The sequence below is a fragment of the Esox lucius genome, chromosome 15, assembly GCF_011004845.1.
Source record: "Esox lucius isolate fEsoLuc1 chromosome 15, fEsoLuc1.pri, whole genome shotgun sequence".
In the NCBI taxonomy this organism is placed as follows: Eukaryota; Metazoa; Chordata; class Actinopteri; order Esociformes; family Esocidae; genus Esox; species Esox lucius.
This window is the reverse complement of record NC_047583.1, coordinates 22,282,443-22,294,653: the sequence shown is the minus strand read 5'-3', so window position 1 is coordinate 22,294,653 and position 12,211 is coordinate 22,282,443.

Here is a 12,211-nt window from a genome sequence, read left to right as displayed (position 1 = left end):
TCATAATGAGAGGAAATCATAGTAACGAAAGGAAGATGGCTTACAGTCAAAAAGAAAAAATGAAACCTCTGAATGCCCTTCTTGTGTAACTCTGGGGAGAGAACAAGGAAACAAAAGGTATGAACTCACTACTGTAAATTCAGGATAGAAGCACCAGCTAAATGACTATCATATACATTTTACAGGACCACTTTGTTGGGAATAGGGATGATTAACCCATTTTTTGTAAATACAATAAGTAAACCCATAAAACAATTGACACTGCCAAGGTAAATATGCACAGTTTGCAATGTTGGTAAAGTACAACGCAAAGCTGTTGCAATTTGAGTAAGTCCATTCATACATACATAGGTTTATTATCATGTATTTACTAGTAACTCTGGAGGTAATAAAGGCTCTCTTGCAGTGCCTCTGTACACCTACAGGTATGTAGAGTACATTAGCTCCTCTCTGACCTGCAGATAGATGCTAACTAGTCTCTGGTCCTAGCTGATGAGCACCCATAGTCTGTCCAAGAGACTAATGCCAAGTAGTGTTGGATACCATGTGACTGGCAGGTGGTACCAGTTCAGACCCAGGACGGCTGGTGAACACTAGCTCCTGGCAGATGGTTCTCACACACACAAAAAACGATCCTATACCTGCCAGGTGGTTCATCTATTTTATATTAAAGCCCTACCATGAGCAGAGCGCATCAGACTCTAGTTTACCATCCCTCACCCACAGGGACAGAGTGGCTGAAGGGAGATGAGTCATCATAAGCCTGCATGGAAATATTCCATTATAATACTGTAATAGCACTTTGGAAAGTTAATTTACATGTCAAAGCAATCAGTATTTGTTTTAATCTCTTCGCTGTTCCCATGCATTTTCCAATGATATAAACAAGCACCCTTTTACTTCTGATATTCAGTGGATTTTCAATAGTCTCAATAAGCCGTTAGCTGTGGAATCAGGCTTGTACAGATCAGGGCGTCACAGGAAATGAGGGAAACAAGTGTTTGCTGCCTGACGCAGGGAAGGCTAACCCATGATGCTGATCTTCCTTTGTCTTCATTACATATAATATAATCTCAGACTCACATACAGTAGGAACCAGAACTACTGTAGTTGAGACATAAGTGTCAGCGAGGGTCTAGATAAGAAACTACATTAGATCCTCTTAAAGTTGCACTGTAGCTCATATATTGCTCACATATTATAATCCTACCGTATGTGACAATTGCTTATTAAAGCATTCGTTTGTCAGCCAACGTTTATGTTTAATGTTTTTAAATAGCACATTTTGTAAAAAAAAAAAAAAAAAAGGTGTTGGAAAGTCAGAGGGTAGCAGTAGAAGCGGATTTACACCATGCTTTTTTCGCGTTGTTTGTGCAGTGACTAACTCTGAGCCAGCTAGGTCCCATCTGGATAATAAAACAGCCTAAGGCAGAGAATCAGTCACTGCTGGTTTGGAGAAGACACACGGAACAGAATGCCAGTTTCAGAGGCCAAGAAAGGACAGTTGAATGGACAGGTAAACAATGCAATCCAAAATACAATGGGGTAGCCAAGTCAGAAGAACAGAAATACAGTAGCAAGCCAGCCATCATCTGTGGTATAAAATCCTGGTAGAAGGAAGCTTTGATCACCTCCTCAGAGTAGCCAATGGGCTTAGTGTGTATGCATCACGCCAGCACATGCATAAACACATATACTTCAGAGGGACCTACAGGGCATGACAGAGCCGTTCAATGACCTCATCTCCGGCCTGCCGTCTTTTGCCGGACGTGTTCTTGTGTTGATTTATGTAGGCTATAACCCTTGTCCTGCCCTTCTCCCCGGCTAACCCTGACACCAACAACCTAAGCAGGGCTTCATGCTAAAGAACAATATGGAGGAGGAGTGGATCAAAGCCATCAGAGGAACCAGACCGCAACAGCCCGCACAAACTAGTTTAATTGGTTCTTGTTTGTTTATCATCGTTGCGGAATTGTAAGAAGGGATTGGTTTTACAAAGCGATTGAGAGGAAAGGCCGAGTTCAGCGTTGCAAAATGACGCAGTCCCATCAATGAGTACAGCGGAACATTTTGGTTGATTATTTTCTCTGAGCTGTAGTAAAGTCTCTTTCTTTCTCTCTCAGGGTCCGCCTCTATGCAGTGCTGAGCAGTACAGTCGTATGAGGCGTAGGGTCCTTGCTCCCCAGCCCACTCCTAGGTCCATGCGGAGGCAGCTGTTGTATAACACAAAACAGAGATGAAAGTGATTTCACTCCCACAGACGACGGTTGCATTTGGGAGGAAGAAATAGAAATACACGTTGTTTAATTCAACAAAGTCAGTTGCATTTTAGTGCTTTTACACTACACAATCCTTTCTAATTTGAGCGTGGACGTTCTACTGATACCATCTGGATATTTACTGTGCCAGAACATTAAAAACAAATTATTTGGAAGGTGAGCTTTAGTGTTTAGTGCAGATAACGAAAGATGCACAGCATTAAAAGGCAACATGTTGCAGCCAGTAAAGCCTGCTACTGTTTAGTTGCTAAGTGCTGGGGTTTCAAAGTGCTGTGGTATCTATTTACAACTGGATTCAAAGCACTGAGCCAGTGTTTAGTTTATGTGGCCTGACCTTGTGTTGTCAGTTCATGCTGCTGTTCTGGTCTGAATGCTCTGTGTGTCTAGAAATCTTATCTGATATTGCGTCACTTGTAACTGGGATTAAAACACAAGAGAACTGTCAAATGCTGCTTTAACCTCTTTGAAAATGCCAAAGTTAATGTTACATAATGATGAGTGTCAACACAGTCCATCAGATTCACAGGAACCTTTGGGGAGGGGATGTACACAAGTGAGATGGAATATGAGATGGAGAGAAGAGTGGGAGAATCTGTCACCATGCTGGTGTGTATTCATGATCACGACACACTGAGGCATCTGAGTTTTGGTGCTTTTTTCATCATGAATTGATGTTTGAGGTTCTTTCTCCTTGGTCATTTGTTTTTAACTTAAATCAGTTAAATAGAGTTAATTAAACCTCTTCATTCATGGCCATTGGAGTGATAAATTACATGTACATCTTGTAGTTGTAAGGATAGAATATGAATATACACTCATGCAATAGTCCTGCGCTCCTACACACAGCACTATAGATAGTATACAGCAGCACACACACACCCACACACACAGCACCCACACACTCTAAATTGTAAACCGATAAACAGCCCCTCCCACCTGTACACACACATCCTCCCCCACATCTCCACTCATTCCCAGAGCTCAGCGTCTATCTCTCCGTAATGTCGATCTCTGCGGACCGTCCATCTGTCTGCTTGATTGGCTGGATATGAAGATTCAAGGTTAGAGGGAGAGCAGCCTTTTAGTCACTGACATTACCCTAGTCCCCCTACTGTCGGAACAGACATTACCCTAGTCCGCCTACTGTGGGAACAGACATTACCCTAGTCAGCCTACTGTCAGAACAGACATTACCCTAGTCCGCCTACTGTCAGAACAGACATTATCCTAGTCCGCCTACTGTCGGAACAGACATTACCCTAGTCTCCCTACTGTCGGAACAGACATTACCCTAGTCCGCCTACTGTCGGAACAGACATTACCCTAGTCCTCCTACTGTCAGAACAGACACTACCCTAGTCCGCCTACTGTCAGAACAGACATTACCCTAGTCCACCTACTGTCAGAACAGACATAACACTAGTCTCCCTACTGTCGGAACAGACATTACCCTAGTCTGCCTACTGTCAGAACAGACACTACCATAGTCTGCCTACTGTCAGAACAGACACTACCCTAGTCCGCCTACTGTCGGAACAGACATTACCCTAGTCCGCCTACTGTCAGAACAGACATTACCCTAGTCTCCCTACTGTCGGAACAGACATTACCCTAGTCCGCCTACTGTTGGAACAGACATTACCCTAGTCCTCCTACTGTCAGAACAGACACTACCCTAGTCCGCCTACTGTCAGAACAGACATTACCCTAGTCCACCTACTGTCAGAACAGACACTACCCTAGTCTGCCTACTGTCAAAACAGACATTGTCCTGGAGTACAGACTGACAGTACAGACGCTACCTCAGTCTACGCCTGTCACTACTGACATTACCCTAGTCTACCTACTGTCACTACTGACATTACCCTAGCAACATGGGACTTCAAATGAATCATTCTGGGTCTCAAATTCTGTCTGAACAGCAAGCAAGGGCCAAATAAATGATACCAACACTATATCAATGAAGATGTCAGGTGTCAAAACATCCTCTCCCACTCACAAATTGTGATATTTTTTCACCACAATAAAAACCTAATTGTCTTGTGTCTATGTAGTTCTCCAGTCAGCATTAGTACAAGTAGCATTTAATAGATCGGGTCCTGCCCAAGGAGAATAAAAAACTATATCCATGACCATTACTGATGATCTGTCTGGATTAGCAATCAACAGATGTGCAGATTAGGAATGTGCTGTACACATGTGCCATAAAATGAGGGACAAAATTGGTATTTGCATATTGTAGGCTAAACAAGCAATAAATTAAGTTATCATAAAACCCATAAAGAACTAGTCTGATTCTGAATGTTAAAGCCTGATGCGTATGGGGTGAAACCGATTGTCTCATGCAGCTCTCCTGAAAGCACTTGTACCCATCAGTAGATCTCCCCTTGAGGTTATTTTCACAACCCAATACAAATCAATCTAACTGTACTGGCTTGTCTCAGATCCTCACAACCCTAGAGGCTTCTGTCACTTAATGGTGAGAAAGTAGCAAAATGTTCCTTCAGAACAGATAACGATGCGTTATGATTATTGCTGAAGTGAGTTGACCGTAAAGGCATTTCAAACCTGCCCTGAGGAACGTAGAGGTGAAGACAACCACCCTTGGTACAAGTATGATTCCCCAGCCGGCATCGTGGGTTCAAATTCCAGCCCCTTCAGGCTAACACCCCTTTCTCGGTTTTCCTTTCATACAAGCTTGTTTGTAGAAGGCCTAAGGCTGTGACAGTGTGGTGAAAACAACTCATGAGAGAGAGAGAGAGAGAGAGAGAGAGAGAGAGTGAGAGAGATAGAGCTGTGGCACTGGCAGGTCATGACAGCAGTCAGTCATACACACATTTCATGACAGTGGCCCTGGGAGGGGTGGAGACAAGCACTTCACCTGGCCTAGCAGCCCACCTTCAAATTGATATGGTTGCATTCAAAGGACTGTGGTCCAGAGATCAGCCAATCAAAAATATGAGAGGACACACAGAGGTCAACGATTCAGTGAGCACATATTGGGTTGCTATGTGGTGATCAGCCACTGAATCAACAAAATGGACAGCACACCGTGTTCACTGAAATAGTGTGAGTCATTATCCCAATGAAACCCTGTGGCAAAACATGAATGTACCTCCATTCATTGCTTCCATAAGGAAGATTTTGGATCCGCTTCAAATAAGGTCTGTTTTCATGTAGGCTTACACCACATAAGAGTTTAGATGACTGTGGAAATACATATAAAGACAAGAAACCTTCTATCACGATCATATATTTTAGCATATATTGAGCCAATGTTATGATAGTACAGTGAATTGACGCAAATATGTAGACAAACATCTTGTCCTGAAGAAATGTAGATGGTTATCAAAACACAGAACACAGAAAAAACATACCTCACAATGATTCCCTATGGAAAAAGAATGGTGAAGTAAATGTATACACACTACCAAAGAGCAGTCAGTGAATTAATTTGATAATTGATTAATGGGTTATTGCATGTTATTAAGGTACTTCTGCTTTTACTGGTGGATCACCTTAAACTGGGAGGGCCCAGACTGACTTTAAAAGGTCCCTAGTATTCCTTTTCCATTTTTTTCAACCTGGTCACAGGGCTAAATGTACAGTAGCTTAGTGTAACATACAAACCCGATTCCAAAATAGTTGGGACACTGTACAATTGTGAATAAAAACAGAATGCAATGATGTGGAAGTTTCAAATTTCTGTATTTTATTCAGAATACAACATAGATGACATATCAAATGTTGAAAAATGCAAGGTCTTCCCTGAAAGAGACAACGTCTGGATGGGAGCATATGTTGTTCTAGAACTTGGATATAACTGTCAGCATTGATGGTGCCTTTCCAGATGTGTAGGCTGCCCATGCCACATGCACTCATGCAACCCCATACCATCAGAGATGCAGGCTTCTGAACTGAGCGCTGATAACAACTTGGGTTGTCCTTGTCCTCTTTAGTCCGGATGACATGGCGTCTCAGTTTTCCAAAATTAACTTCAAATTTTGATTAGTCAGACCACAAAACACTTTTCCACTTTGCCACAGTCCATTTTAAATGATCCTTGGCCCAGAGAAAATGCCTGCACTTCTGGATCATGTTTAGATACGGCTTCTTTTTTGACCTATAGAGTTTTAGCCGGCAACAGCGAATGGCACGGTGGATTGTGTTCACCTACAATGTTTTCTGGAAGTATTCCTGTGCCCATGTTGTGATTTCCATTACAGTATCATTCCTGTATGTGATGCAGTGCCGTCTGAGGGCCCGAAGATCACGGGCATCCAGTATGGTTTTCCGGCCTTGACCCTTACGCACAGAGATTGTTCCAGATTCTCTGAATCTTTGGATGATATTATGCACTGTAGATGATGATAACTTCAAACTCTTTGCAATTTTTCTCTGGGAAACTCCTTTCTGATATTGCTCCACTATTTTTCGCCGCAGCATTGGGGGAATTGGTGATCCTCTGTGAATCTTGACCTCTGAGAGACACTGCCACTCTGAGAGGCTCTTTTTCTGTTGCAAATTGACATAATAAATTGCAAATTGGTCCTACAGCTGTTCCTTATCTGTACATTTAACTTTTCCGGTCTCTTATTGCTACCTGTCCCAACTTTTTTGGAAATCCAAAATGAGCCAATATTTGGCATGACATTACAAAATGTCTCACTTTCAACATTCAATATGTTATCTATATTCTATTGTGAATTAAATATAAGTGTATGAGATTTGTAAATTATTCCATTCCTTTTTTACTCACAATTTGTACAGTGTCCCAACTTTTTTGGAATTGGGTTTGTATTTCATTGTCTCAGATTTTGGTGCACTAAGTCTGCTCTATGAAACCAGGCTGCTCTCTGCACCAAATTGTCGGCCCTGAATTATGTTGTTCCACAGCACGTCCTCTCTGAATGATCTTGTTCCACTCCATCATCCTGAATCATCATTTAGTTGGTGGTCCTTTTTTACCCTAAACCGAACAACAACTCTGCTCACTCTCACTTCATTGATCTTCATCTAAGCTTTTTCCTAAAAAACAAAGCATCTTCAGACTAGCCCTCTATCCCTGTCAGACATGGTTTCCTGCTCCTATAATGCAATAGCAGGCCATCTACATGCATGCTGGGTCCTCCCTCCTGAATACACTTCTCTGTTTACACTGTAGTCTAAATCCGGTTACCATAATAAAATCAGCAGCCGACTGTTCCGGCAGTCAGGGAAGCAGGTAGTCTTTTTGTCAACTATTAATGATTTTGTTTCCAACTTGCACAATATGTCTTCTCAATTTCGACCAGATACATATTGGGTCCTGGTTTGAAACGGATAAATGTTATTGGTTCTTAAAAAATATATGCCCACTTTGAATTTGATGCCAGCAACATGTTTGAAAAAAGCTGGGACAGGGGCAACAAAAGACTGGAAATGCTGTGTAATGCAAAAAAAACCTGGTGGAACATCTCTAACCAATTTGGTTAATTGACAACATGTCAGTAACATGATTGGGTATAAAAAGAGCATCCCAGAGAGGATGAGTCTTTCAAAAGTAAAGATTGGCAGGGCTTCACCACTCTGTGAAAGACTGCACAGGCAAATAGTGTCACTGTTTAAGAAAAATGTTTCTCAACATCAAATCGCAAAGAATTTGGGGATCTCCTCATCTACAATACATAATATCATTAAAAGATTCAGAGAAACCAGAGAAATCTCTGTATGGAAGGAACAAGGCCGAAAACCAATATTGGAATGCCATGATCTTCGGGCCCTCAGGCGGTATTGCATTAAAAGCAGACACGATTCTGTAGTGGAAATAATTACAGGGACTCAGCAACACTTCTGAAAACCAATGTCTGTGAACACAATATGTCACTGCATTCACAAAACCTGGGCCCAGAGAAGGTGACAGCCTTTCTGGATCTTTTTTATACAGTGGAGAGAACAAGTATTTGATACACTGGCGAAGTGAAGTGTACCTATGATAAAAATGACAGACCTCTACATGCTTTGTAAGTAGGAAAACCTGCAAAATCAGCAGTGTATCAAATACTTATTCTCTCCACTGTATAAAAAAGATCCAGAAACGCTGTCACCTTCTCTGGGCCCAAGTTCATTTAAGATGGATTTGAGGTGAAGTGAAAAACTGTCCTGTGAGCTGACGAATCAAAATGTTTAATTATTTTTGGTAATCATGGACACCACGTCCTTCAAGCTAAGGAGGAGAGGGACCATCTGGCTTCTTATCAGCGCACAATTCAAAATCCAGCATCCTTGATGGTATGGTGGTGCATTAGTGCACATGGCATGGGTGACTTGCATATCTGTGAAGCCACCATTAATTCTGAACAATATATACAGGCTTTGGAGCAACATATGCTGCCATCCAGACAATGTCATTTTCAGGGAAAGCCTTGCTTATTTCAGCAAGACAATGCCAAACACATGTTACAACAGCCTGGCTCCATAGTAAAAGAAATTGGGTGCTAAACTGGCCTGTCTGCAGACCTGCCCCCCATTGAAAACATTTTGTGCGTTATGAAATGACAAATACAGCAAAGGAGACCCCAAACTTTTGAGGAGCTGAAATCATATATCAAGCAAGAATAGGAAAACCTCTCACTTTCAAAACTACAGTAATTGGTCTCCTCAGTTCCCAAACACTTACAGAGTATTGATAAAAGAAGGGGTGATGCAACACAGTGGTAAACATGCCCCTGTCCCAACTTTTTGGAAACATGTTGCTGGCATCAAATTTAAAATGGACATGTATTTTTTCAAAAACAATCACATTTCTGTTTCAACATTTTACATTCTGTCTTGATACTAATTTCAAATAAATATAGGGAAACAGGATTTGCACATAATTCCATTCTGTTAAATTAACATTTTACGCAGCGTCCCAACATTTTTGGAAATGGGGTTGTTATTGATTAATGATTTTCCTGGATATCATGTTCTTTCAGTCAAATACTTTGATAGGCTGTTTATTCATTTGAATGCAGGTCACACATAAGGTCCATATACCACAGTGCCATCCATAAGCATTGGGATGGTTAATTCATTTTGGGTCTTTGTCTTGTGGGATTGTGAAGCGCCACCCTGTGAGTCTGCTGGCATTTTCTTGTACATCGATAGCCAAGATACTTCTGTACATTTCTGAATCTACTGTGCTGCTGCCTTCATTCGTTACATCATCAATAATGATGAATGAGGCAGTACCAGAGGCAGCCAAGCACACCTCCATCGTGACACTACCTCCACCATGTCACTACCTCCACCATGTCACTTCCTCCACCATGTCACTACATCCACCATGTCACTACCTCCACCATGACACTACCTCCACCATGACACTACCTCCACCATGTCACTTCCTCCACCATGACACTACCACCACCATGACACTACCTCCACCATGACACTACCTCCACCATGACACCACCTCCACCATGTCACTACCTCCACCATGACACCACTTCCACCATGACACTACAACCACCATGACACTACCTCCACCATGACACTACCACCATGACACTACCTCCACCATGTCACTACCTCCACCATGACACTACCTCCACCATGACACTACAACCACCATGACACTACCTCCACCATGACACTACCACCATGACACTACCACCATGACACTACCTCCACCATGTCACTACCTCCACCATGTCACTACATCCACCATGTCACTACCTCCACCATGACACTACCTCCACCATGACACTACCTCCACCATGTCACTTCCTCCACCATGTCACTACATCCACCATGTCACTTCCTCCACCATGACACTACCTCCACCATGACACTACCACCACCATGACACTACCTCCACCATGACACTACCTCCACCATGACACCACCTCCACCATGTCACTACCTCCACCATGACACCACCTCCACCATGACACTACAACCACCATGACACTACCTCCACCATGACACTACCACCATGACACTACCTCCACCATGTCACTACCTCCACCATGACACTACCTCCACCATGACACTACAACCACCATGACACTACCTCCACCATGACACTACCACCATGACACTACCACCATGACACTACCTCCACCATGTCACTACCACCACCATAACACTACCTCCACCATGACACTACCACCACCATGTCACTACCTCCACCATGACAGTACCTCCACCATGACACTACCTCCACCATGACACTACAACCACCATGACACTACCTCCACCATGACACTACCTCCACCATGACACTACCACCATGACACTACCTCCACCACGTCACTACCTCCACCATGTCACTACCTCCACCATGTCACTACCTCCACTACGTCACTACCTCCACCATGTCACTACCTCCACCATGACATTACCTCCAACATGACACTACCACCACCATGTCACTACCTCCACCATGACACTACCTCCACCATGTCACTACCTCCACCATGACACTACCACCACCATGTCACTACCTCCACCATGACATTACCTCCACCATGACACTACCTCCACCATGACACCACCACCACCATGTCACTACCTCCACCATGACACTACCTCCACCATGACACTACCACCACCATGTCACTACCTCCACCATGACACTACCTCCACCATGACACTACCACCACCATGACACTACCACCACCATAACACAACCACCACATGTCACTACCTCCACCATGACACTACCTCCACCATGACACTACCACCATGACACTACCTCCACCAGAGGTTTGCATCTTGCAATGCAGCCTATGTAAATGTAAATATGTTGCCGCAGTCTTTTGCCCATCTTTAGTACTATGGTTCAAATTGACTTCCTCTTTTATATTAACTTTAAATTGCATGTTTTTCCTTCATAAGCAGCTCCATAAACATGTTGGGTTGTGCCTCCTGACAACAAACGCAGATTCCAAATGCAACAGCAAAGGATAAAACCGAGACTATACATTCACAGATCTTTTATTTGTAAACTATCAGTGGAACAGGAAACACCTGATTAATTACAAACACCTGTGAGACAAATGCCCCAATACTTATGTTTACACAAAAGGGGGAAATTGAACTCTGTCAGTGCTGTTATTCTTTGTTGGCAAAACATATGAAACAGAGAACAATAAAAATAAAATGTTGAAATTCTGTACTTATGCCTCATATTCATTTTTGAATAATAGGTCATATACCTTGAGTGTAGCTGACCAAAGCAGAGGTGTATGTAATAGGGGATGCATGCAGGGGAGAAAGAAATGCAGTGCAATAAGCACAGACTCATTAGATATTCATAGCATTATGTAAGATTTTGTGGTCTGTTGTGTACGTGGATGAGAGGAAAATACACTGACATCTGACAGTCAGACACACACTGAAAGAAAACCTCAACATTTATTTCCACATTCAGTGAGTGTGATGTACTGTACATATGGAGAGGAAAGAGGTCGGAAGACAGTCCAGCTTCCCCGTCAGGGGGTTCTGTGTGAATGAATTAGGTCAAATAAGGGCTCCCGCAAAGTGTGCCAGTTACTAACTGCCTATTCCAGGTAAGACACAGTCCACATGCCCACAAACATATATATATGTATGCCTGCATGCGCACACGCATGCACGCACGCACACGGCGACCCAAGTCTGCGCTTGTGATGCTCCCAGCCTTAACTGTTATTTGTCTGCCAGGAGCTTTTATTCTGAATGTGAACTATAAAAACATGCTCATAAATGTCCCAAAACTGGGCTTGAGTGAGCAGAAGACGAGCTATTGGGACATTTGTTTGCCTACCATTAGAATAAAAAAGCTATAGTTTGGCTTGTGTTTTAAATTTACGGCAAAAGTTAAGGGTTAAGGTTTCGAATTTTGGTGTCCTCATTTTAATAGTGTGTGTCCTGTGTTTGTGCATAAATGGCTAGCTCAGATTTAACCAATTGATGCTGCAATAGGA